This window comes from Narcine bancroftii, chromosome 8 (assembly GCF_036971445.1).
Source record: "Narcine bancroftii isolate sNarBan1 chromosome 8, sNarBan1.hap1, whole genome shotgun sequence".
In the NCBI taxonomy this organism is placed as follows: Eukaryota; Metazoa; Chordata; class Chondrichthyes; order Torpediniformes; family Narcinidae; genus Narcine; species Narcine bancroftii.
In genome coordinates, this window is record NC_091476.1 from 96,744,454 (window position 1) to 96,768,532 (window position 24,079).

The window sequence follows — 24,079 nt, forward strand, 5'->3', positions numbered from 1 at the left end:
GGACTCTCAGTGAGGACCAACTGGACACGAGAGGCTGAATTGTCTCATTCAGATCATTATGTAGAACAATCCTCACAGCAAACATGTCACGTATTTTCTTTCTTAACCCTCGAGCAGAGCAGAAGCTTTCACTGATTTAATCTTTTTTTATTAATTCATGAAATATGGTGCAATGTTATTTATACATATCAGAATTGATAAATCACTGTTTTGGGATAATTCAACCCTTTTTGCATGCCATAATTCCAATCAGTTTTTAAATTTCTGTCATTCTGACCTTGCATCATAAAGTGTGTAAAAATATACAGTAACAGACTTTCTGGCTGGAGGCTGTGGGGCAGCTCGCATTTATTTCAATGAAATATACTTGCAAATACATCCTGTCATGTGGAGGTGCAAGATGCCACTTTACTTATATCCTTTATTTCAAATTATTCCAATGCTATATTTTCAACAGTGCAGAAAATCTGGCTGCAAAAAGAAAAACAAACTGTGCAGTGTGGACGATAACCTTCAGCATTTAACTTGCCTCTTTGTTCAACCAGCTGTTGTGCTGCTTCAGTTTCTTGTGCCACCCTCAAATTTCCCACTGATTTTATTTTCTCTCTCGCTTTCTCTCTGGGTATCATTTCATGGATACAAGTTGCACTCCAGTGAATGCCCTTTGCCTATCCTGTTGGAGAGGCAGCCCAGCAGAGTTATTGATTTCCTTTTTTTTTAAAGCAGGGTGCAATAAATATCACACAGGTCGTGCAGAAAAATCATTCAGCTGTCAAATTTTGAAAAAAATGTTTTTTTTTAGGCAGAATCCTTTAAATAGTTGCAACTGTGATCTTCTGTGTTCCTTTTGAATGTTGTATTTCTGCTCGACTGTACTTTTCCAAAGATCTGCCAGGTTGCGAACTACATTTTTTGTTTTAGCCTGGTCAGCAAACATGAGATTCTTTCTGGCCTCACAATGATCATTCATATGTGAATTGATTTTTATGCATTTACTATAGGTGTGAACATTGGAAGCATCAAGGATTTTATTGGAGAGAAGAGTGACATCAGTTTATTTGCATCTTGGGGCATTACTGGACTGGTTCAAATAAATCAGATCAGGTGCTATGGTAACTCGTGGTTGTGAACTTTGCCAGGTAATTAAATAACTGATTGGACAGGGACCTCAGCTGATTGAGCTGTCTAAGTGAGGGATGGTTTCACTGTTGATCACAATAAGGTCTATTGGTTGTATCGTTAGGAGAAAAAGATAGTATTTTCAGGTGCGCACCATGGCAATTGAGACAAAATGTGTTGTGCAGTGACAAGCTGTTATTGTCAGGTATGGGGATCTCATGTAGATGTGGAAGTTAAAAAGTTATTGGCCAAGTCCCCTCAAATGTTTACTGACTGGACGTTCTTGCTGGACGATGGAGCCATCAGCAGTTTTGGAACAGCTTCCCATTTGAATAGAGAGAATTGGTTAAGGCAAAAAATGAAAGCTAACTGGTGTTTATTTTCTAATTCTGTTTAATTTTGCATTATTACTTGTTTGAAAGGTTTATCAGTAATCTCACAATTTTGCATCTCGATTTCATTTTAAAACTGGTTTAATGAGTGACAATTGAAATTCAAAAGTTGTGCATACTTTTGCATGTGAAGGAAATTCCGAGCATTCTCAGTCTTCAATCGTTCTGACATCCTTGGGGATTTAATTATTTAACCATTTTCTTTGTTGCATGGGCCAATCTGTGGACCATTGAGTTCGAGAACAAAAAAAGTTCCCATCTCAATTATTTTTGAAAGCTTCAATATTTTAAGTCTGCATACATGGGCTAATTATTTCATTTAGGCTTTGATCTAATTGCATGACTTCTTCCTGGAGAGTGATTCATTGCTTGTCTTTCACTGAAGACAGGAGTTTATGTCGATCATGTTCGAACATTCTTAATATCTATTGAACCAAGCGTTAAATAGATGCATAACAGATTCTGAGAAATTCAAGATTCCTTGGGACTTTTTGCATGAACTAAAAGGGTTGGGGGGGTGGTGGGGGGTGGGTGGGGAGAAGAGAAATTTATTGAGAGATCTTTATTGTTCTGACTTCATGGTGATCATCCCAATGTTAAATTGATGAAATGTCATCCTTGTGTTTATAATTTGTTTTCTTTTCACTTTTATCCCCAGTTCTGACCATGGCTATTTAAATTGCATTGCTCCAGTCTGAATGATGCGTTGTCTTATTTACTATCAGCTTACTTTCACCAGCAAAATTGCTCACATTACAAACTCTTATCCTTGTATATAATCCGCTTCAAGGCTTTGACCCTCGATTTCACCATAACTGCTGTATATTCAACCAACCAAAGTATTTACAGAAGATTCTTGTTGCACTTACCTGTTAATTTGTCGAACTAGCAATTGATTCATCAGAGGACAAGGTCCCAAGTTTCCGAATTCTCTCCCTTCCCTAAGGAGCAGGGTAGGCTGAAGTACATGCAAAACCTCACAAAGTATTTGCATTGACAATTTCCTAACATAACTGAGTCCTGGTGCACAGAATGGAGGCTGAGGAGGTAATCCAGTGGACAGAGAGAGAGAAAAAAATACTGGTGATGGAATGGGGAGAGAATCTGACAGTGGAAGGAGCCGAATGAGAGTTTGGAGTGTTCAAGTCATGAATATGATAGCCAAGAAAACCATGGGGAAAATCTGTAATTATTGGTGGTGGTTCATGTTAGTGAAAATAATCAAAGCAAACACGGAAGATAGAATATTTGAAAAGGACGTGTGAAGCTTCATTTTGTCCATCCTGACTAGAGAACGGTTTGGCCTTTAAACTAACCTGAGTCGAGCCTCAACCCTCGAGTTAAAGCCAGTTTCAGTATTCAATGCCCTCACTGTACTGACAATAACCACACCAGCAGTGCGAGTATAAGACAGCCTTCAAAAACTAATATGTACACTAAGAGGTCTTGTCTCTCTGCAAGACGAACCATGAAGGCTAGACTGTAGCTCTGGACTGCTTTATATACCAGGTCACTGGGATGACCCCTGGTGACCTAGTGGTGTAATTACATATCACCACACTCACCATCCAAGATGGCATCAAACAGTGATGTCAGAGTACATGCCCATCAATGTGCCTGAAAAAGTATTCCAGCAGCACCGAGGACTTGAAGAGTGCCACAGCTGGGTGCGCTGCTGCACTGTGCCAGTGACACAGATCGATCCTGACCTTGGGTATTGTCTGTGTGGAGTTTTCAAATTATCTCTGTGGCTGCATGGGTTTGGTACTTAATATCCTCTTGCAAACTCAATAGTTGTTGATTGATTGTTTGATTAATGGGCCATTGAAGATTCCTGTAATATGGCTGGAAGGCAGGCAAATGTGGAAGGGTGAGATTTGTTGAAAGGACTTCTAAAAGGGAACTGGATAATTCTGATGGGAATACTTTGAGAGTGAGCGGAGAAATCCTAAATAGCCTCCCACGTTGTAAGAAAATGTGAGAAAATCCAAAAGCATAATCATTTTATTGAATTCTAATGCACAATACAGGAAAATATGGTGGAAGTTGGAGGTCACCATCATGGATTTGTGCAGGGGTTTGTCCTAAACTTGCTCTTTCCTCCCACACTTCAGAAATGGTCACATTCCAGAGTTCAGACAAATGACTTCCTGAAGTAGTAGAGCTGCACTTTTATTTTTACTGCAATCACGATCCACTTTAAAAAAAAATTTCAGTATCGTACCTTTGTTGAACGTCTGTGGTGACCTTTCATTTAGAAATAAGTTTTGTTCTTCTGGAACTTTGACACTTTTTGGTTTACATATCGGTAGCAAATTAATAACTCGCAAGATCTGCAATAACATGCAAAAGCGAATGAAATTGTGTTCCCTTAAGCAAAATCCATTAAAGAAGAATTATAAATACACACAGTGTAGCAGAAATACAGCAGCCAGGTTGCATTCATTCTTCATTTCTAATTTTGGATATGCTTGATGTAAACTTTTTTTGTGGGAATTGCCTACTTTATTATACATGTAAGCTGCAGGTGGTAGTTTCTAATTGCATAAAGAAGTTATATCTTCCATTGCGTCATTAATAGGTAAATTTAATTTCTCTGTTCATGTAATTGCTTTCTGCCTCAAAGATATTTGGGAAGGGAGCTAATGGTCATAAGAGCTTTGCACTTAATGTTTGCTGGATTCCTGTCAGCTCTATTGCCTACAATAGAGCTGAATTAATGTGAATGTGGATTTGATGAGGAAAAAAGGAAAACGGTGAATAATTTTGACAAGTATTGAATTTAGTGCGAAAAGTGCATGAGTTGCTTTGGTCACAGCCAAATCCCAAAAACATCAATGACTTGAATCTTGTGATGGTGGCAATTTTTGTGCAGGTTGCAAGCAATTTTTTTTTTCCTGGAGCAGCAGACAGGACCTGGATTTTGGCAGCAGAGTTTTAGGCGAGCAGAGCTACTGCTTCAGCTCCAGTGATGTGCCTTGACTCCTGGCACCAATGCTCGTTGGTTTGAGGTTTGCACATTTTCCCCTTTGTGCTCTAGGTACAGGGGTTTCCTCCCATGACTCAAAGACCTGCACATTGGTAGGATAGTTGGACTCTGAAGTGTGTAGGTGAATGGAGTTGATGTCGAAGAAAAAGGATTTGTGAACATTGTGTAAAAAGACTGATTGATGGTCAATTGGACGGCTGGCCTGAGGATTTGCTTTTATTCTTTATGCCTCATAACCACACAGCCATGATCTTCGACGGGCCAAAGGGCCTACTCCAGCTCCTATTGTCTATTGTCTATTGTCACACATTACCCAAAATTTTTAATTGCTTTTAAATTTAGGCACACAGAATGGTTACAGGCCATTCTGACCCACATGTCTGTGCTGGCCAATTTGCATCCAATTAACTACACCCCATGGTATATTTCGAGCAGTGGGAAGAAACCAGAGCCCCCGGGGATAACCCATGCAGACACAGGGAGAACATACAAAGCGCTTACAGACAGCGCAGGATTCTAACCCTGGTCGCAATCGCTGGCTCTGAAAAGGTGAAACACTAACCGCTATGCCAACCATGCCGCCCCGACTTGGTGGGGGTGGGGGGAATTCACCAAAACGCATTGAATTTTGAAAGCACTGTATCGAGCAGACATGAAAAAGATCTTTCCAGTTGTAGATGAGTTGAGCATAAGAGGGCTCAGCTTCAGAATAAAGGATATCTCTAGAACAGAGATGGAGACATTTCTTCAGCCAGAAGGTTATGAATCTGTGGTATTCATTGCAAGAGTCATTAAAACATAAGAACACAAGAAATAGGAGCAAGAGTCGGCCATCTTGCCCGTTGACCATGCTCCAACATTCAATGAGATCATGGCTGATCTGATAGGCTCATGTCCACCTACCTGCCTTTCCCCATATCCCTTAATTCCCTTACTATGTAAATATTCACGCAACCTTGTCTTAAACATATTTACTGAAGACGCTTCCACTGCTTCAATGGTTAGTGAATTCCACAGATCTACCAGCCTTGGAAAAAACATTTCCTCCTCATCTCTGTCCTAAATCTTCTACCTTGAATTCTGAAGCAATGTCTCCTAGTTCTGGTCTCCCCACCAATGGAAATCACTTATCTACTTCTTATTTTTGCCTTTCATATAAATTTCTATTAGATTCGCTCTCATTCTTCTGAATTCCAGTGAGTACAGTCCCAGATGACTCGAACGCTCCTCATAAGCTAACTTCTTTATCTCTGGAATCAATCTGTTGAATCTCCTCTGCACTGGTTCCAAAGCCAGTACATCCTTCCTCAAATAAGGAGACCAGAACTGTGTGTAGTACTCCTCATGCCAGTACCTTGTACAGTTGCAGCTTAACCTCATTCATCCTCAGTTCAATCCCTCTCGCAATGAAGGCAGCCATTCCATATGCTTTTTTGATAGTGTGCTGCACCTGCAAACCTACACAAGTACACCCAAGTCTTTCTGCATGACATCATGCTGTAATTGCATACCATTTACATAATAATAATTTGAACTTTTTTCCTTCGAAAATGGATAACCTCACATTTACCAACATTGGACTCCACCAGCCAGACATTTGCCCACCCTTTTAACTGATCTCTATCATTCTGCAGCCTCTCCATGTCCTCTGAACAATTTGCTTTTCCATTCAATTTAGTGTCATTGCCATCAGAGGGGACACTGCAGTCTGTCCCCTCTTCCAAGATTGTCAATGCATATTGTGAACAGTGGAGGGCCCAGCACTGATTCCTGCACCCCCCCCCCCCCCCACTCACCACCAATTGCCATTCAGAAAAAAAATCCCTGTATACCAACTTTCTATTGGTTAATCAATCCTCTATCCATGCTAATACATTACCCCCAACTCAAAGTATCCTTATGTAATGTATGAGTCTTTTGTGCAAATGCCTTCCAGAAATTTATAAATTTTTTAAAAATTAAATTTCAGCCCAATTTACACCCAATTAACCTACGACCTCCATGATGTTTTGAACGGTGGGAGGAAACCAGAGACCCTGGAGAAAACCCATGCAGACACTTGGAGGTTGTCCAAACTCTTTACAGACAGCTTGGGATGCAAAGCCCAGTCCCAACTGCTGGCACCGTAAAGGCCAACTGTGCCGCCCCTAAATCCTGGTAAACCATATCCATCTGCTCTGGTTTATCTACCATGCTGTGTTTGCCTGATGGATCCATTTCCTCCAGATGCCTCCCTATTTCTTCTTTACTGATAGTTTCAAGCATTTTCCCAACTACAGATGTTAAACTAGCTGACCTATAGTTTCCTACCTTTTTCCTACATCCTTTTTTGAATGATGGTGGGGCAATTACTGTCTTCCAAAGAAGTGGGGTCCTGCAGTTAGATGGAGTCCAATTTGGGGGTCAGGGTATAATCCCTATTTCATGTGAAGAAACCTGTTGCTGCCCTCTTAATACTTGCAAATGAGTAACACTTTCAACCTCCCGACTCTCATTCAAGTCCATAGATCTGTTATCACCTACTGAATTAGTGCAAAAATGTCCTGATTCTCCGTTTAAATGTCTCCAATTGATTTTCCATCCTGTCCAAGTGCACAAGTCATTTATTTTTTTCCTGTGGCTATTGTATTTGTATTTTTGACCTCTTCATCTTCAACAGTCAAACATAATATCTTTCTTCTGAGGTCAGAGATGAGCCATGACCTTGTTGAACAATATGAAGAGTTAAATGGCCTGCTCCCTCTTTGTTTCTTTTTTTTCTTTGCTCTGCTTCATTCAGTTAAAACCAGGCTACCTTCCTCCCCCCCCCCACTATTACCTGGAGTCCTGGAGAATTCAATCACTGATGCCTGTGTCTGCATGCACCTCTTGGTGAATTTGTGTGCAGATGCTTGTTTGACACTTAGACCAACCCCTCCTCTTCAAGACTGATCTCATCTCACCCCAGGCATTCTGTTAAAACTGAATCAGAGAATTACAGATACATTACCACAATATTTGCCACATATTCCGTGGGGCCATTTGTAATTCCAATTCCTCTCTTTTAAATTGAACTCTGTAATTGGAACTCCTGATGCCTGGATTGATTTAGAGCTGTTCTCTTTCACCCTGTGCTTCAATCCATCCATTGATCAAGCTCCCTTTATCCTCCAAACTGAACTCCCCCACCACCGTGAAGCTGAGCTTCATTTTACAAGTCACATTTTCTTACTTTACCCCTGTACTTGATATCACCCTCATCTGATATTTATTCACTCCCTGTCCTATTTCATGATTTATAATGTTAGTCCTTTTGTTTAAACATTTTGCTGTTTTAATTTTATGAATTTCCCCTCCAACAATATAAACAGGAGATTCTCCTTCCTGGAATGTAGGACTCAGTACAAATGTTGGTTTGACTGGACTTGTGTGCAGTTCTGTTTAAACTCGCTGCAGGAAGGACATGATTGTTCAAGAGAGAGTTCATCCAAGATCCATAAGAATATTTCTTGGGTTGTAGGCCCTCAGTGAATTAGCGTGATCCATGGAGTGAAGGAGGCTGGGAGGTGACAATGAGATATATATAAAAAATGTTGAGGTTCAGGGATAGAGTACACGTTTCCCACGGTCAAGGTGTCTAAAATTAAGAGAACAGATTTAATGTGAGAGGAAGGAGGTTTAAAGCGGATATGAAGGGTCATATTTTTTCATGCAAAAAGTAGTTGGGATCTGCATTGAGTTACCAGAAGAGGTGGTGGAGGCAGGCACAGTATCATCTTTTAAGATGCTTCTTGATGGGTCCTTGATTGAGCAGGGCATAGAGGAATGTGGAATTAATGTAAACGAGTGGGATTGGTACGGATCGGCTTGATGGTCAGCATTGATTCAGCAGGCCAAACAGCCCATCATTCTTCTATACAACTGGCAGACTTTCCAGATGATTGAATGTTATTTCTGGTGAAAACTACATCTTTTAATTTGGAAGAATGCTGATTTACCCCAATTTACAGACATTTAAAGAAGACTTTCTCTTGTTTCTTTCAGGACATGATGGAGTTGAATTTCTTTATTCTCTTCAGACACAATATTCCATGCTTCAACCCAAACACCACTCAGCCAAACCTTCTCATGGGCTCACTGCCGCACGGATGATCTTGACACTTTGACTCTCCTCCTCCTCCTGCGTCTGAGATCCATAACCCATATACTGGCGCTAAGTACACCTGTGCATGCACGCTATTTCTCCCATGTGTTGCTTTGGTTATGTTATCAGTGGCAACTGGCACCACTCCCAAAGCAGATAAGTAGGCAACCATGATAAATTCTTTATTTTCTCAATGTTCCACAGCTCCGGGGTCAGACAGTTGTATAGAAGAATGATGGGCTGTTTGGCCTGCTGAATCAATGCTGACCATCAAGCCTATCCATACCAATCCCACTCGTTTACATTAATTCCACATTCCTCTATGCCCTGCTCAATCAAGGACCCATCAAGAAGCATCTTAAAAGATGATACTGTGCCTGCCTCCACCACCTCTTCTGGTAACTCAATGCAGATCCCAACTACTTTTTGCATGAAAAAATATGACCCTTCATATCCGCTTTAAACCTCCTTCCTCTCACATTAAATCTGTTCTCTTAATTTTAGACACCTTGACCGTGGGAAACGTGTACTCTATCCCTGAACCTCAACATTTTTTATATATATCTCATTGTCACCTCCCAGCCTCCTTCACTCCATGGATCACGCTAATTCACTGAGGGCCTACAACCCAAGAAATATTCTTATGGATCTTGGATGAACTCTCTCTTGAACAATCATGTCCTTCCTGCAGCAAGTTTAAACAGAACTGCACACAAGTCCAGTCAAACCAACATTTGTACTGAGTTTGTCAGGCATCATTTTGGAATAAAACATTTAAGATTATTCATAAAATTTGAGGTATTCGCTGTGATGTGGATGAAAACAAAGTTTCATGGCTTTCAGTTGACCTGTTGCACTATAGGTCCATTTTATTTATTCAAAGATGTCCACAATTTTGTACAAATAATACACTGATCCTTCTGGAACATCACTTAACCTCCATTTAGAGAACACTCTTCCATCATCACCCATGGTCAAGTCAATTGTGAATTGAATCTACCAAGTCGCTGTGGATTGTATGCATCTTGCTGTGTCTTCAGTCTACCTTCACTGATGGACTTTGTCAAATATCTGTCTTTCAAAAGTCCATGAATACAACACCCACTGCTCTATCCCATCCACCATCTTTTTGTCACCACCTCAACAAAGCTCAATCAAGATGATAAGACCTGACCTGCCTGTTTTTTTTTTCTCTAACAGATCTTTCGTTTTTCAGATGTGAGTAAATCCTATCCTTGAAAAAACTGCTTCAATAGTTTCCTATACATTTTGTAATGCTCACTGTTCTATAGTTTGCTGCCATGATCTTCTCCATGGTAAACACAATGTGAAATTTCCATTCAAGACCTCCCCCACTTCATCGGGATCCACGCACAAACAATGACTCTGATCCTGAGGAGGACCTGTTCTCTTCTGAGGAACACTTGTGTTCCTAATCTAATTGTGAAATCTCCCAGGAGTCTTAAAACATCTAGCTCTATACAAGCTTCTGGTCATGTGCAATCAAATGCTTTGGACAGAGCACTCCTGAAAAAAAAATCATGGCACTTAGTGTGCTGGACGAACACTAATCATGTTAAGGTATTTTTAGTGGCTTGGCTATGAAATCTTAACATGTAATATTGCTTGAGACCAATAGTTATTATTTTATGTGACTAATTGCTCTCTGGGTTGCAACTATGCTGTTAATAAGTTCCAGAGAGGCTCGAAGGAGACCTTGAGTAAAGAGAACACGTCTTATTTTGAGTTCACTGCATCATGTGTATTTGTCTCCACAATCTGGAAATGAAGTTCATTGCTTGTTGGGAATCTGCTGTGAGCACGTACACAGTCCCTGCAGGCATCCTACGGCCGAGCAGACTTTTTTTGAGTGCCCTCGGCAATGCATTATCTTAAGGTTTTGCTTTCATGCACATTTTCTTTCATTCTCTTTCCTTCATTACCCTTTGTTTTGCAGCAACCCCCTCAGGGTGACATTCTAAGTTGACTTGGAACCTATCAGAGAGTCCACATTAAAATGTAACCAAAGGTGCGGACTAAAATTTTCAAAGTGGACAAATCGATCTCCACATGCTACGCGATGCCATTTCAAGTTAAGGTGATTTTAGAGAAGGAAACATTGCTGCGATTCTCTCTCCTGTGACAAGCGCCAAGGATTTGGCAGCAGTTGCTGGGTACGCCGAAGTGCTGGAGAAATTCAGCAGGTCATGTAGCCTCCTTGGAAAGCAACAGGGAGTCAATAGTTCAATGCTTTCCAAGGATGCTGCTGGGTTTACCTGGCACTTGAGTAAACAAGATTTATGGCTTGCCTCAGTTCAAATCAAAAACTGATGATCTCAAATCTAAAAATGTGTTAATATCTGAAATACCATCATACTTGTATAGTTTTTTTGTCAAGTTTGGGAAAGTCCTTTGTTATTGCGCTCAGAGGAATGCTTGGACAGCTTGTCTCAACAAAGAGTTTGTATCTGCCTTGTACCAGTCTTCTGGCTGTAAAAGTTGCAGTCTCAAGGAAATTCTTGATTTATGAAGTGGAAGAAAGAGGTCCAGTGAAATGAAGCATAATCTTATTTAAAATATGTGAGAATCAACAGAAATATTTGGGTGAAATGGAACTTGGGTGGTAGAAAATCGACTGAATTTTTTATTGCCTACCTAATGGAGTAATTCAAATGGGGTGAAAAAAATCAGGAAAGCTAAAATAGGCTAATCTTTCACTTTTCTATCTGTTCTGCAGTCTGAACCAATTCAACGATCTTGGTAAAATAACACCACTTAGAACGACATAAACAGAATTAAATCATTTGTCACATGAAAAAAATCCTTTCAATACAATCATGGTAAAAAAAAATCATGTTATCATCTCACCAATAATTTTTCCAACCATTTGTGCTGTATCAAGCTGCGTTTAGAATTCAGAGTATAATACGGTGAAGCAGGATCTGTTTGAAATCAAAGATTCCTTGTTTTTTTTTTAATTTGTTATTTTTCACACCATAAATCACGTTAGCCATGATATACACTTTTTCTTTTTCACACATATACAGTGACTTTTTCTCCCCCCCCCCCTCCCTCCTCCCAAGCCACCCCCCCTCATCCATTTTAGGTATACAATCTAGGTTGCATTAAGCCAGTCAGACAATGTTGTCATTCAACAAAAATACACCAGAAATTCTACTGAGTCCATTCTTTTCTTCTCTTCTCCTTCCATCAACTTAGGTAATGTTAAAGATTCCTTGTTTAAGTTGTTTAAGTTTCCTTGTTTAAGTTACGGAGAGAAGGCGGGGACGGGGTACTGAACTTTAAGATCAGCCATAATCTCGTTGAATGGCGCAGCAGGCACGAAGGGTCGAATGACCTACTCCTGCTCCTATCTTCTATGTTTCTATTAAAGGTTACGGAGAGAAGGCGGGGACGGGGTACTGAACTTTAAGATCAGCCATGATCTCGTTGAATGGGGGAGCAGGCTCGAAGGGCCGAATGACCTACTCCTGCTCCTATCTTCTATGTTTCTATTAAAGGTTACGGAGAGAAGGTGGGGACGGGGTACTGAACTTTAAGATCAGCCATGATCTCGTTGAATGGGGGAGCAGGCTCGAAGGGCCGAATGACCTACTCCTGCTCCTATCTTCTATGTTTCTATTAAAGGTTACGGAGAGAAGGTGGGGACGGGGTACTGAACTTTAAGATCAGCCATGATCTCGTTGAATGGGGGAGCAGGCTCGAAGGGCCGAATGACCTACTCCTGCTCCTATCTTCTATGTTTCTATTAAAGGTTACGGAGAGAAGGTGGGGACGGGGTACTGAACTTTAAGATCAGCCATGATCTCGTTGAATGGCGGAGCAGGCTCGAAGGGTCGAATGACCTACTCCTGCTCCTATCATATATGTTTCTATTAAAGGTTACGGAGAGAAGGCGGGGTCGGGGTACTGAACTTTAAGATCAGCCATGATCTCGTTGAATGGGGGAGCAGGCTCGAAGGGCCGAATGACCTACTCCTGCTCCTATCTTCTATGTTTCTATTAAAGGCTACGGAGAGAAGGTGGGGACGGGGTACTGAACTTTAAGATCAGCCATGATCTCGTTGAATGGCGGAGCAGGCTCGAAGGGTCGAATGACCTACTCCTGCTCCTATCTTCTATGTTTCTATTAAAGGTTACGGAGAGAAGGTGGGGACGGGGTACTGAACTTTAAGATCAGCCATGATCTCGTTGAATGGGGGAGCAGGCTCGAAGGGTCGAATGACCTACTCCTGCTCCTATCTTCTATGTTTCTATTAAAGGTTACGGAGAGAAGGCGGGGACGGGGTACTGAACTTTAAGATCAGCCAAAATCTCGTTGAATGGCGGAGCAGACTCGAAGGGCCGAATGACCTACTCCTGCTCCTATCATCTATGTTTCTATTAAAGGTTACGGAGAGAAGGCGGGGACGGGGTACTGAACGTTAAGATCAGCCATGATCTCGTTGAATGGGGGAGCAGGCTCGAAGGGCCGAATGACCTACTCCTGCTCCTATCTTCTATGTTTCTATTAAAGGCTACGGAGAGAAGGTGGGGACGGGGTACTGAACTTTAAGATCAGCCATGATCTCGTTGAATGGCGGAGCAGGCTCGAAGGGCCGAATGACCTACTCCTGCTCCTATCTTCTATGTTTCTATTAAAGGCTACGGAGAGAAGGTGGGGACGGGGTACTGAACTTTAAGATCAGCCATGATCTCGTTGAATGGGGGAGAAGGCTCGAAGGGTCGAATGACCTACTCCTGCTCCTATCTTCTATGTTTCTATTTAAGGTTACGGAGAGAAGGCGGGGACGGGGTACTGAACTTAAAGATCAGCCATGATCTCGTTGAATGGCGGAGCAGGCTCGAAGGGTCGAATGACCTACTCCTGCTCCTATCTTCTATGTTTCTATTAAAGGTTACGGAGAGAAGGTGGGGACGGGGTACTGAACTTTAAGATCAGCCATGATCTCATTGAATGGCGGAGCAGGCTCGAAGGGTCGAATGACCTACTCCTGCTCCTATCATCTATGTTTCTATTAAAGGTTACGGAGAGAAGGCGGGGACGGGGTACTGAACTTTAAGATCAGCCATGATCTCGTTGAATGGCGGAGCAGGCTCGAAGGGTCGAATGACCTACTCCTGCTCCTATCTTCTATGTTTCTATTAAAGGTTACGGAGAGAAGGTGGGGACGGGGTACTGAACTTTAAGATCAGCCATGATCTCGTTGAATGGCGGAGCAGACTCGAAGGGCCGAATGACCTACTCCTGCTCCTATCATCTATGTTTCTATTAAAGGTTACGGAGAGAAGGCAGGGACGGGGTACTGAACTTTAAGATCAGCCATGATCTCGTTGAATGGGGGAGCAGGCTCGAAGGGTCGAATGACCTACTCCTGCTCCTATCTTCTATGTTTCTATTTAAGGTTACAGAGAGAAGGCGGGGACGGGGCACTGAACTTTAAGATCAGCCATGATCTCGTTGAATGGCGGAGCAGGCTCGAAGGGTCGAATGACCTACTCCTGCTCCTATCTTCTATGTTTCTATTAAAGGTTACGGAGAGAAGGTGGGGACGGGGTACTGAACTTTAAGATCAGCCATGATCTCGTTGAATGGCGGAGCAGACTCGAAGGGCCGAATGACCTACTCCTGCTCCTATCATCTATGTTTCTATTAAAGGTTACGGAGAGAAGGCGGGGACGGGGTACTGAACTTTAAGATCAGCCATGATCTCGTTGAATGGGAGAGCAGGCTCGAAGGGTCGAATGACGTACTCCTGCTCCTATCTTCTATGTTTCTATTAAAGGTTACGGAGAGAAGGCGGGGACGGGGTACTGAACTTTAAGATCAGCCATGATCTCGTTGAATGGGGGAGCAGGCTCGAAGGGTCGAATGACCTACTCCTGCTCCTATCTTCTATGTTTCTATTAAAGGTTACGGAGAGAAGGCGGGGACGGGGTACTGAACTTTAAGATCAGCCATGATCTCGTTGAATGGGGGAGCAGGCTCGAAGGGCCGAATGACCTACTCCTGCTCCTATCTTCTATGTTTCTATTTAAGGTTACAGAGAGAAGGCGGGGACGGGGCACTGAACTTAAAGATCAGCCATGATCTCGTTGAATGGCGGAGCAGGCTCGAAGGGTCGAATGACCTACTCCTGCTCCTATCTTCTATGTTTCTGTTTTTACTGTCAAATGAGTAGTGGTATATTTATTATAAGTTGATGTTATTTTTTTAGCTAAAGTAATATGAAGTGGTTGGTGACTGAAAGTAGTTCTGAAGTTCACATTTTTTTTCTATATATTGCAAAAAATACAAAGAAGGGTAACATTAATTTGGCTGATGGCTTGATACCAACAAACCTGGACTTCATTTTACTCTTTTTTGCTAAATGGTAAAATGCTGTACGAGTGGAGGTAAAACATTTTCAGTGAGCCTAAATCCGTATGCATGATTAGACATGAATGTAAGTCTGACCTCTCCTGAGATCACAGCATTTGTTTTGGGCGACTATTAGTGGCCCAGAGGGCCTCAAAACCCAGCAGCAATAGAAGTTCACCAAGACAAATGGTTACTTAAACAGAAGTGGTTTTTAAATTTCTTCAAACATTAAAACAAGATCAAAATTTAACTTATTACTATTAACTTAACTCAACCTACCTTAACCCCCTTCTAATTCTAAGTGCACGTATATGTAATGTGTACATGTTCAGGAAAGTTCTTTGATTCACAGTCCAATCTCACTTCTCACTGCTCCAACTTCACCAGTATCAGGCAATTCTTATACTCCTCACAGAATTTTAACATTTATGAATTTTCACCAGGCTTTAGTGCTGTAAGGCAATTGGTTACCACTCAGGAAGGTTCTAATTGATTTCAGAGAGAGATTTGTTGCTTGTTGGACACCCACAACTGATATCCTCCAATCAGTACTTCAGTGTCTTGCCGAAGAAACTTGCCTTATCATGGGTTTTCGAAATGATAACCTCTTCTTCCAGGTCACCACAGAGTTCCTCTTGTTTCCCTTATTTCAGGAGAAACATTCTCGCCAGCCATTTCCTCTTGTAAGGACTACAAGGGGTTTCTCCAGGCTGAAATCAGAACTCTCAACCCGTCTTCAAAATGGGGTCTTCAACAAGCTGCAGTTTCCAAAGCCATTGCAGAACTCCAACTGAATTCTCTCTCTTTTAGAGAAAGCCCATTTGGTCAACTCTTTCCTCTTCTTGCAAAACCACATGACCTTCTTGCCGGGCTCCGGACCCCGTCTCTGAAAGATCTTAACAGCCTCTGAGCATGGACTGTTTCATTTGCACCTGCTTTTGAAGTTCCTTAGCAAAGCATTTCCAAAAGAGTTTGTATTGTCTTTGCAAAACCTCTGGGTGCCTAAATGGCTCACCTTTAGCAAAGAGGTCTGTTTTGGATGGCAATAAATTCCTGTTTGGTTGGGCAGAATGAGATCTGTTTTGTGAAGTGTTTGTGTGTTAAGTGACCTACACTAAACCCCCACAATCTATCTCCCTTAAACTTTATTTTTATAATATAAATTATGATATAACCCGTCACAGTGACACTACAAGATGAACCTTTTTTTTACTGCAATGGTAGGAAGGGATTTTCATTTTCCATTTTATGGTGCTATATTGATCTAAAACAGTTATGGCAAAAGCATGTGAATGATTTAGTTTCCCTGTTCCAATGTGCTTGTTCTCCGGTATCTGCATAAACTCCTTAAATGAGCTGTGCAGACAAATGTCTTAAAATATGGATTAAGTATAAATGTGTACAGGTACAGTACTCCCCAACTTGGGACTGATCCTTCGGTACTGATTACCATCTTGAAATGGACAACAGTCAGAATTTTGGCCATGTGCCTGGAGTACTAAAGTTCAGTTGGCGCATGCATGAGAGTTAAGGGCATGAATTTAATATTGTTAGGGCGCTTAACTCTCATGCATGCGCCATCCGAACTTCAATGTGTGAACCCACCGTGCATGTGCTAACCAAAGATTCAGGCATGCGCACAGGAATCAAGATGGCTGCGCCCAGCCTACAGACCTGCGGATACCGTCTATTAAGGTAAGTACGTGCATTTTAGCTCACTCTTGCCCTGTATTCCCAGTTATAGTTTGTCAAATATAACATAATCCATGTAAATTTTGTATTTCCTTTAATATTTTTTAAAATTTCCGGTCATATATGCAGATGGACGCAAGTCGCATAGGTCGCAAGTCCAGGGGAGTACCTGTATTGGGACAGCATAGTTAGCATAGCCATAAGGACTACAATGTTACAGCACCAGAAACCAATTTTGTATTTGGCACTGTCTGTGAAGAGTTTGTATCTTCTTCTTGTGACCTGTGTGAGTTTTCTCTGGATGCTTCCGGTGTCCTCTCAATTCCATAATTGTACTGTGTTAGTTGGTGATTGGGTGAAATGGCCTGCACAAGTTTCATGTGGCAGAAGGGCTTTCTACTGTGCTATACTGTCTTTTTTTTAAAAAAAAAGCTCATGGTTTATTTACTGGTATGTTAATAGGGGTGGTGAGAGATAAGGTTATCATCCAGTTTTGGAATCTTCAGAAGTGATCAGTAACTTTTGGATGGCAATAAATTCCTGTTTGGTTGGGCAGAATATGCTCATCATCAAAGCTGTGAGTTCAAGTCTGCATCTGAAGTCCATCTTTTTGAAACCTTCAATATTCAAGTTCAGATTTTTATGGGATAAAGCCTTGCTCTTGCATGTTTAGAGCTTAACTAATTCAGTAGATTCTGAACCTTGGAGGTGACCAATTGTTGCGTCACTCTGCACTGCAGCTTAGATATTTGAATTGACATTCGAAGGCAACAAATAAACAATGTGACAAGGATCCTGTCTTCTGGATGCTTTGAAAATTTCCAAAGGCAGAGTAAACAGCAATGCCCAAATGTTGAGAGTTAACCTCCTGCATTTAATGTGTGCAGATTCTCCCATTCAGTATGGATGTGCTTGTGGCTTGTCGTTACAACAGAAAACCGTCTACTTCGAGCAGTGTAGCTGAGTATCACTTATAAAAGAATGCAGTTCCAGCAGATCTTTTGTTATCAATGTACAGTTCTCTCCCCATTGTGAACAGAGCTTGTTTTAAGGCATGCTCACATCAAAAAATATGGACATGGAAATTGATACAAGATCAGTCATTAGTCTGTGTGCTACAAGCTGTGAGATGATTGCATATTTAACAAAATAATAATGTAAATATGAGCTGCATTTTCTAGTTCACTTAAAGATGAACAAATAACATTATATGACACCCATTTAGTACTCTCAATGCTTCAGATAACTGCTATTACATTTTTTAATACATAGTTTATTCTTGGAGACATTTTCAGTAGTGTTGTCAGATTGCATGCCTTTTGTGGCATAAAATCAATGTTTACAGGCGCCATGTCAGATGTTGAACTCACTGTGGGAACAACAGTGGTGTAGATTCTGAAAATGCATGACAGCAATGTTTGTTTAATACATACAGTAAAATTCCTTTTAACCAGAATTCAAGCAATTGGTCAAAAAAAATGGAAGACATTCATTGAATAAATAAATTTAAAAATAAATAAAATTGTAAAAGTAAATGTGCTCTGAAGTAGTGTATAAATATTTGGTGAAGATGGAAGCAAATATTCAGCCAGCAGAATGCCTTGGTTGTGTGTTGTTCATAGGAGCTGTTTGAATAAAGTTGTGTTTGAATAAAATGGCATTGCCCAGGATGAAGGGATGGTTGATGCTGCTCACCACTGGGGTGACTCTTTTAAAATGTCCCCTTACCTCCTTAATTTATATTAGCAAGGGTTTATCTGTAAACTTGGAGGAGGGGGGGGGGGTTAATTATCTATAATGTTATTGTTCATCTTTCAGATGGCTCTGTGGTGATGAATTGAATGTGAGGGAAAATAAAGTAAACTTATTTCAGGTTTATATATTCATGCAAGTGAATTTTATTCAGTGTGAGTACGATATAGTATTTTTGCCTTTTAAACTTGTTTATTCTTAATGAAGGTAAAAAGTTAGGCATTGTAAGAGTGAATCTCAAGCAACTGGAAAACTCACTAATCCAGCATCCCCATATGTGCCAGAAACTGGGGGTTTTACTGTGAAAAAACAAGGCAGATTGATTTTTAAAAATATATCTATCTATCTATAAAAATCATTTTGATATGGCAAGAACAGCTATTGAAAGGTTATTGAAACTTCACAAAGCCATGTGCGACTATTGGAGTGATTTAGTCTGGTTTAAAACGTGCCTGTGTTTAAATGAGTTACAATCCAAAATAAAACACTGCATCTTTTCCATTTCACCCTATCAGTAAATGTGGGTGGTAGTTATGTCAGTATTTAAGCTGTTCCCCTAAAAAATGGGATATGAGATGAGGCACTCGCATTTGAATCCTGCTTTATCGAGAGCGGCCTGGCCAGCTGCATCACAGTGTGGTACAGTTGCTGCAGAGAAATGGCTTGGAGATCAATAACCACAGGACCATAAGAGTGACAGAGAGGATCACTGAAGTCTCCCTCCCAATGTGATTTCCCCCCCCCTCCCTTCCCCACATCGACGTGATCCACTAGGATCATTGTCTGAAAAGGGCACACAGAATCATTGAGGATCCCTTCCACCCTGCATTCAGTCTTCTTTGGCTTGGCTTCGCCGAAGAAGATTTATGGAGGGGGTAAATGTCCACGTCAGCTGCAGGCTCGTTTGTGGCTGACAAGTCTGATGCGGGACAGGCAGACACGGTTGCAGCGGTTGCAGGGGAAAATTGGTTGGTTGGGGTTGGGTGTTGGGTTTTTCCTCCTTTGTCTTTTGTCAGTGAGGTGGGCTCTGCGGTCTTCTTCAAAGGAGGTTGCTGCCCGCCGATCTGTGAGGCACCAAGATGCACGGTTTGAGGCGATATCAGCCCACTGGCGGTGGTCAATGTGGCAGGCAACAAGAGATTTCTTTAGGCAGTCCTTGTACCTCTTCTTTGGTGCACCTCTGTCACGGTGGCCAGTGGAGAGCTCGCCATATAACACGATCTTGGGAAGGCGATGGTCCTCCATTCTGGAGACGTGACCCACCCAGCGCAGCTGGATCTTCAGCAGCATGGACTCGATGCTGTCGACCTCTGCCATCTCGAGTACTTCAATATTAGGGATGAAGGCGCTCCAATGAATGTTGAGGATGGAGCGGAGACAACGCTGGTGGAAGCGTTCTAGGAGCCGTAGGTGATGCCGGTAGAGGACCCATGATTCGGAGCCGAACAGGAGTGTGGGTATGACAATGGCTCTGTATACGCTTATCTTTGTGAGGTTTTTCAGTTGGTTGTTTTTCCAGACTCTTTTGTGTAGTCTTCCAAAGGCGCTATTTGCCTTGGCGAGTCTGTTGTCTATCTCGTTGTCGATCCTTGCATCTGATGAAATGGTGCAGCCGAGATAGGTAAACTGGTTGACCGTTTTGAGTTTTGTGTGCCCGATGGAGATGTGGGGGGGCTGGTAGTCATGGTGGGGAGCTGGCTGATGGAGGACCTCCGTTTTCTTCAGGCTGACTTCCAGGCCAAACATTTTGGCAGTTTCCGCAAAACAGGACGTCAAGTGCTGAAGAGCAGGCTCTGAATGGGCAACTAAAGCGGCATTGTCTGCAAAGAGTAGTTCACGGACAAGTTTCTCTTGTGTCTTGGTGTGAGCTTGCAGGCGCCTCAGATTGAAGAGACTGCCATCCGTGCGGTACCGGATGTAAACAGCGTCTTCATTGTTGAGGTCTTTCATGGCTTGGTTCAGCATCATGCTGAAGAAGATTGAAAAGAGGGTTGGTGCGAGAACACAGCCTTGCTTCACGCCATTGTTAATGGACAAGGGTTCAGAGAGCTCATTGCTGTATCTGACCCGACCTTGTTGGTTTTCGTGCAGTTGGATAACCATGTTGAGGAACTTTGGGGGCATCCGATGTGCTCTAGTATTTGCCAAAGCCCTTTCCTGCTCATGGTGTCGAAGGCTTTGGTGAGGTCAACAAAGGTGATGTGGAGTCCTTTGTTTTGTACTCTGCACTTTTCTTGGAGCTGTCTGAGGGCAAAGACCATGTCAGTAGTTCCTCTGTTTGCACGAAAGCCTCACTGTGATTCTGGGAGAATATTCTATTTAGGAGAATCCTAGTGAAGATTTTGCCTGCAATGGAGAGAAGCGTGATTCCCCTGTAGTTTGGGCAGTCAGATTTCTCGCCTTTGTTTTTGTACAGGGTGATGATGATGATGGCATCACGAAGGTCCTGAGGCAGTTTTCCTTGGTCCCAACAAAGCTTGAAAAACTCATGCAGTTTGACATGCAGAGTTTTGCCGCCAGCCTTCCAGACCTCTGGGGGATTCCATCCATACCTGCTGCTATGCCACTTTTCAGTTGTTCAATTGCCTTCTATGTCTCATCCTGGGTGAGGACCTCATCCAGCTCTAGCCTTAGGGGCTGTTGAGGGAGCTGGAGCAGGGCGGAATCTTGGACAGAGCGGTTGGCACTGAAAAGAGATTGGAAGTGTTCTGACCATCGGTTGAGGATGGAGATCTAGTCGCTGAGGAGGACTTTGTCGTCTGAGCTGCGCAGCGGGCTTTGGACTTTGGGTGAGGGGCCGTACACAGCCTTTAGAGCCTCGTAGAAACCCCTGAAGTTGCCAATGTCCGCGCTGAGCTGGGTTCGCTTGGCTAGGCTAGTCCACCACTCATTTTGGATCTCCCGGAGTTTGCGCTGAAGATGGCTGCATGCGCGACGGAAGGCTTGTTTCTTCTCTGGACAGGACGGCTTTGTAAGGTGAGCCTGGTGGGCAGCTCGCTTCTTTACCAGGAGCTCCTGGATTTCCTGGCTGTTATCGTCGAACCAGTCCTTGTTTTTCCTGGAGGAGAAGCCCAGTACCTCTTCAGTGGTTTGCAGTATGGTAGTCTTCAGCTGATCCCAGAGGGTTTCAGGAGACGAGTCCGTGAGGTGGATTGCATCGTCGAGCTTTGCTTTGAGGTTTGCCTGGAAGTTTCCTCTCACTTCGTCTGACTGCAGGTTTCCAACATTGACCCTCTTTCTGGGGGCTTTACTGTTCCTGGGCTTTGGCTTGAAGTGAAGGTTGAGCTTGCAGCGAACCAGCCGGTGGACAGTGTGACATTCCGCGCTGGGCATGACCCTGGTGTGGAGCACATCTCGTTTGTCTCTTTCTTGCACCAGGACGTAGTCCAGGAGGTGCCAGTGTTTGGATCGGGGATGCATTCAGGTAGTCTTCAGGCTGTCCCTCTGCTGAAAAAGGGTGTTTGTAATGACAAGCCGCTGTTCTGCGCAGAGCTCCAATACCATGCTTGCCCAGGATTCCTGGCCAGGTGTCTGAGTCTTTGCCGACGCGAGCGTTGAAGTCGCCAAGGATGACAACCTTGTCGGCTGTAGGGGTGCATTGAATGAGGTTGCGCAGATCAGTGTTGAACTTATCCTTTTCTGCTGGTTCCGCCTGGAGGGTTGGAGCATAGACACTGATGAGGGTGATGCGACGCTTGTTTTGAAGGGGGAGTCGCATGGACATGATCCGGTCCGAGTGGCCTGTAGGGAGGTTTTCGAGTTTGGAGGCAACGGAGTTCTTGACCATGAAGCCTACACCAGATAGGCGTCGTTCATCCAAAGGCTTGCCAGACCAGTAGAGTGTGTAGCCTGCGCCGCGTTCTTGGAGGCTGCCTACATCTGCCAGGCGGACTTCACTGAGAGCGGCTATGTCGATGTCAAGTCTGAGGAGTTCATGTGCAATGAGGGCAGACCAACGTTCAAGTCGGTGGCTGTCAGCCTTGTCTAGCATGGTTCTGATGTTCCAGCATGCTAGCTTGAGTTTGTGAGCATCTTTTGAGGGGGAGGACGTGGAGGCGGAGGACGTGGACCTGTTCTCGGGCCTGCGCAAAGTGCAGTGCGCGCAGTACTGGCCCCACCCTTTACACCCGTGGTTCGTGTGCCGTGGCGAAGCAAGCTGGGACTTGGCAGCGAGGTCCTTGGGTCGTAGGTTTTATATCGGAGTGGCCTTCTCCTATGCAGTTTTCTTACCCGGGCTGGAAGGGCCTGCCTCCCCTCCTAGGTCGGTCCATACTGCCCGGACTGGGGCCGCCGCCTCCAACTCTCTGCCCGGACTGGGGCCTCCGCCTGCCTCACTTGACCGAGGCCGAGGCCTCCCCTTGCTCCTGCTCGGATTGGGGCCACCGCCGCCTACCCTCTGCCCGGACTGGGGCCTCCGCCTGCCTCACTCGACCGAGGCCGGGGCCGCCGCCTCCCCCTTGCTCCTGCCCGGATCGGGGCCGCCGCCGCCCACCCTCTGCCCGGACCAGGGCCGGGGCCGCCGCTGCTCTCCCTGTGCCCGAACCGGGGCCGCCGCCTCCAACTCTCTGCCCGGACCGGGGCCTCCGCCTGCCTCAATCGACCGAGGCCGGGGCCGCCGCCTCCCCCTTGCTCCTGCCCAGATCGGGGCTGCCGCCGCCTACCCTCTGCCCGGACCGGGGCATCACAGGCAGTGAGAATGCTGAACAATCTAAGGAACTGCTCACACAAACCGTTTGAGACTCTCATATTTACAAAACAAAATTTATTTATTAGTATATATGAATACTTGTCCTGCACGTGCACAGTTTATCTTTTTGTGTGTTATGCCTGGTTGTGTGCCTGCATGTTTTACACTGAGGACCACAGAAAACTTTTGTTGGGTTGTACTTGTGCAATCGGATGATGATAATAAACTTGACTTGCTGACCTGAAAAACTTGTACTCCAGACCCAGTGACCCTCGGTTGCCTTTTTTCAGAAATGAACAATTAATGTTGGTTTCCATTAGATCCATAAGAAAGCAGTTTTTTTCTCATTCATCATTTTAAAAAAATGTGCTCTGGCTGAGGGTCACTGCAAGAGATCCAGTGACAGCTGAGAAATCCAATGTTCTCCAATGTTGAGTTGCACACACCTTTGTGCTCTGTGCCATTGCAATAAAAAATCAAGGAAAATATCTGGTAAATCTGAGATGGAACAGTGTGGAGATGGGTCACAGGAGAGAGTGGGTTGGCAGCTCAGATGTGGCCCAGTGAGGTTGAATGGCAGCTGAGGATTGGTGCCTGGGATTGGAGGAATGGGAGAGAGATTTTGGGATGGAGCTGAGGTTATGTGCACATTTTTCCATCAAAGGACTGGAACCTATGAGTGGAAGAAGTGTCAGATTTGAATCCGTGCAATTATAAAAATAAAAACTGGAATGCTTCAGAGAGAAATGCCAACTGTGTATTCAGTAACACAACAATAATTTTGGATCCCCAAAAATTCTATGCATTTATTCTTTAAAAGAAAACAAACACTGAATTTCAAAGCAGGGTTTGTGAGTACCCATCCTCCACTTCAACCAAGTTGAGATTTACTTGGTTGAAAGAAAAGATCGGTTTTATGGCTGATTTTTGAGGGCTAAATAAG

The 24,079-nt window shown here is 43.4% G+C and overlaps 1 protein-coding gene across 8 annotated transcripts in view; it reads left to right on the forward strand.

Moving 5' to 3' along the window:
• opcml (opioid binding protein/cell adhesion molecule-like) overlaps positions 1–24,079 on the forward strand; it is a 1,099,456-nt gene that overhangs the window by 254,073 nt on the left and 821,304 nt on the right. The window lies entirely within an intron of this gene.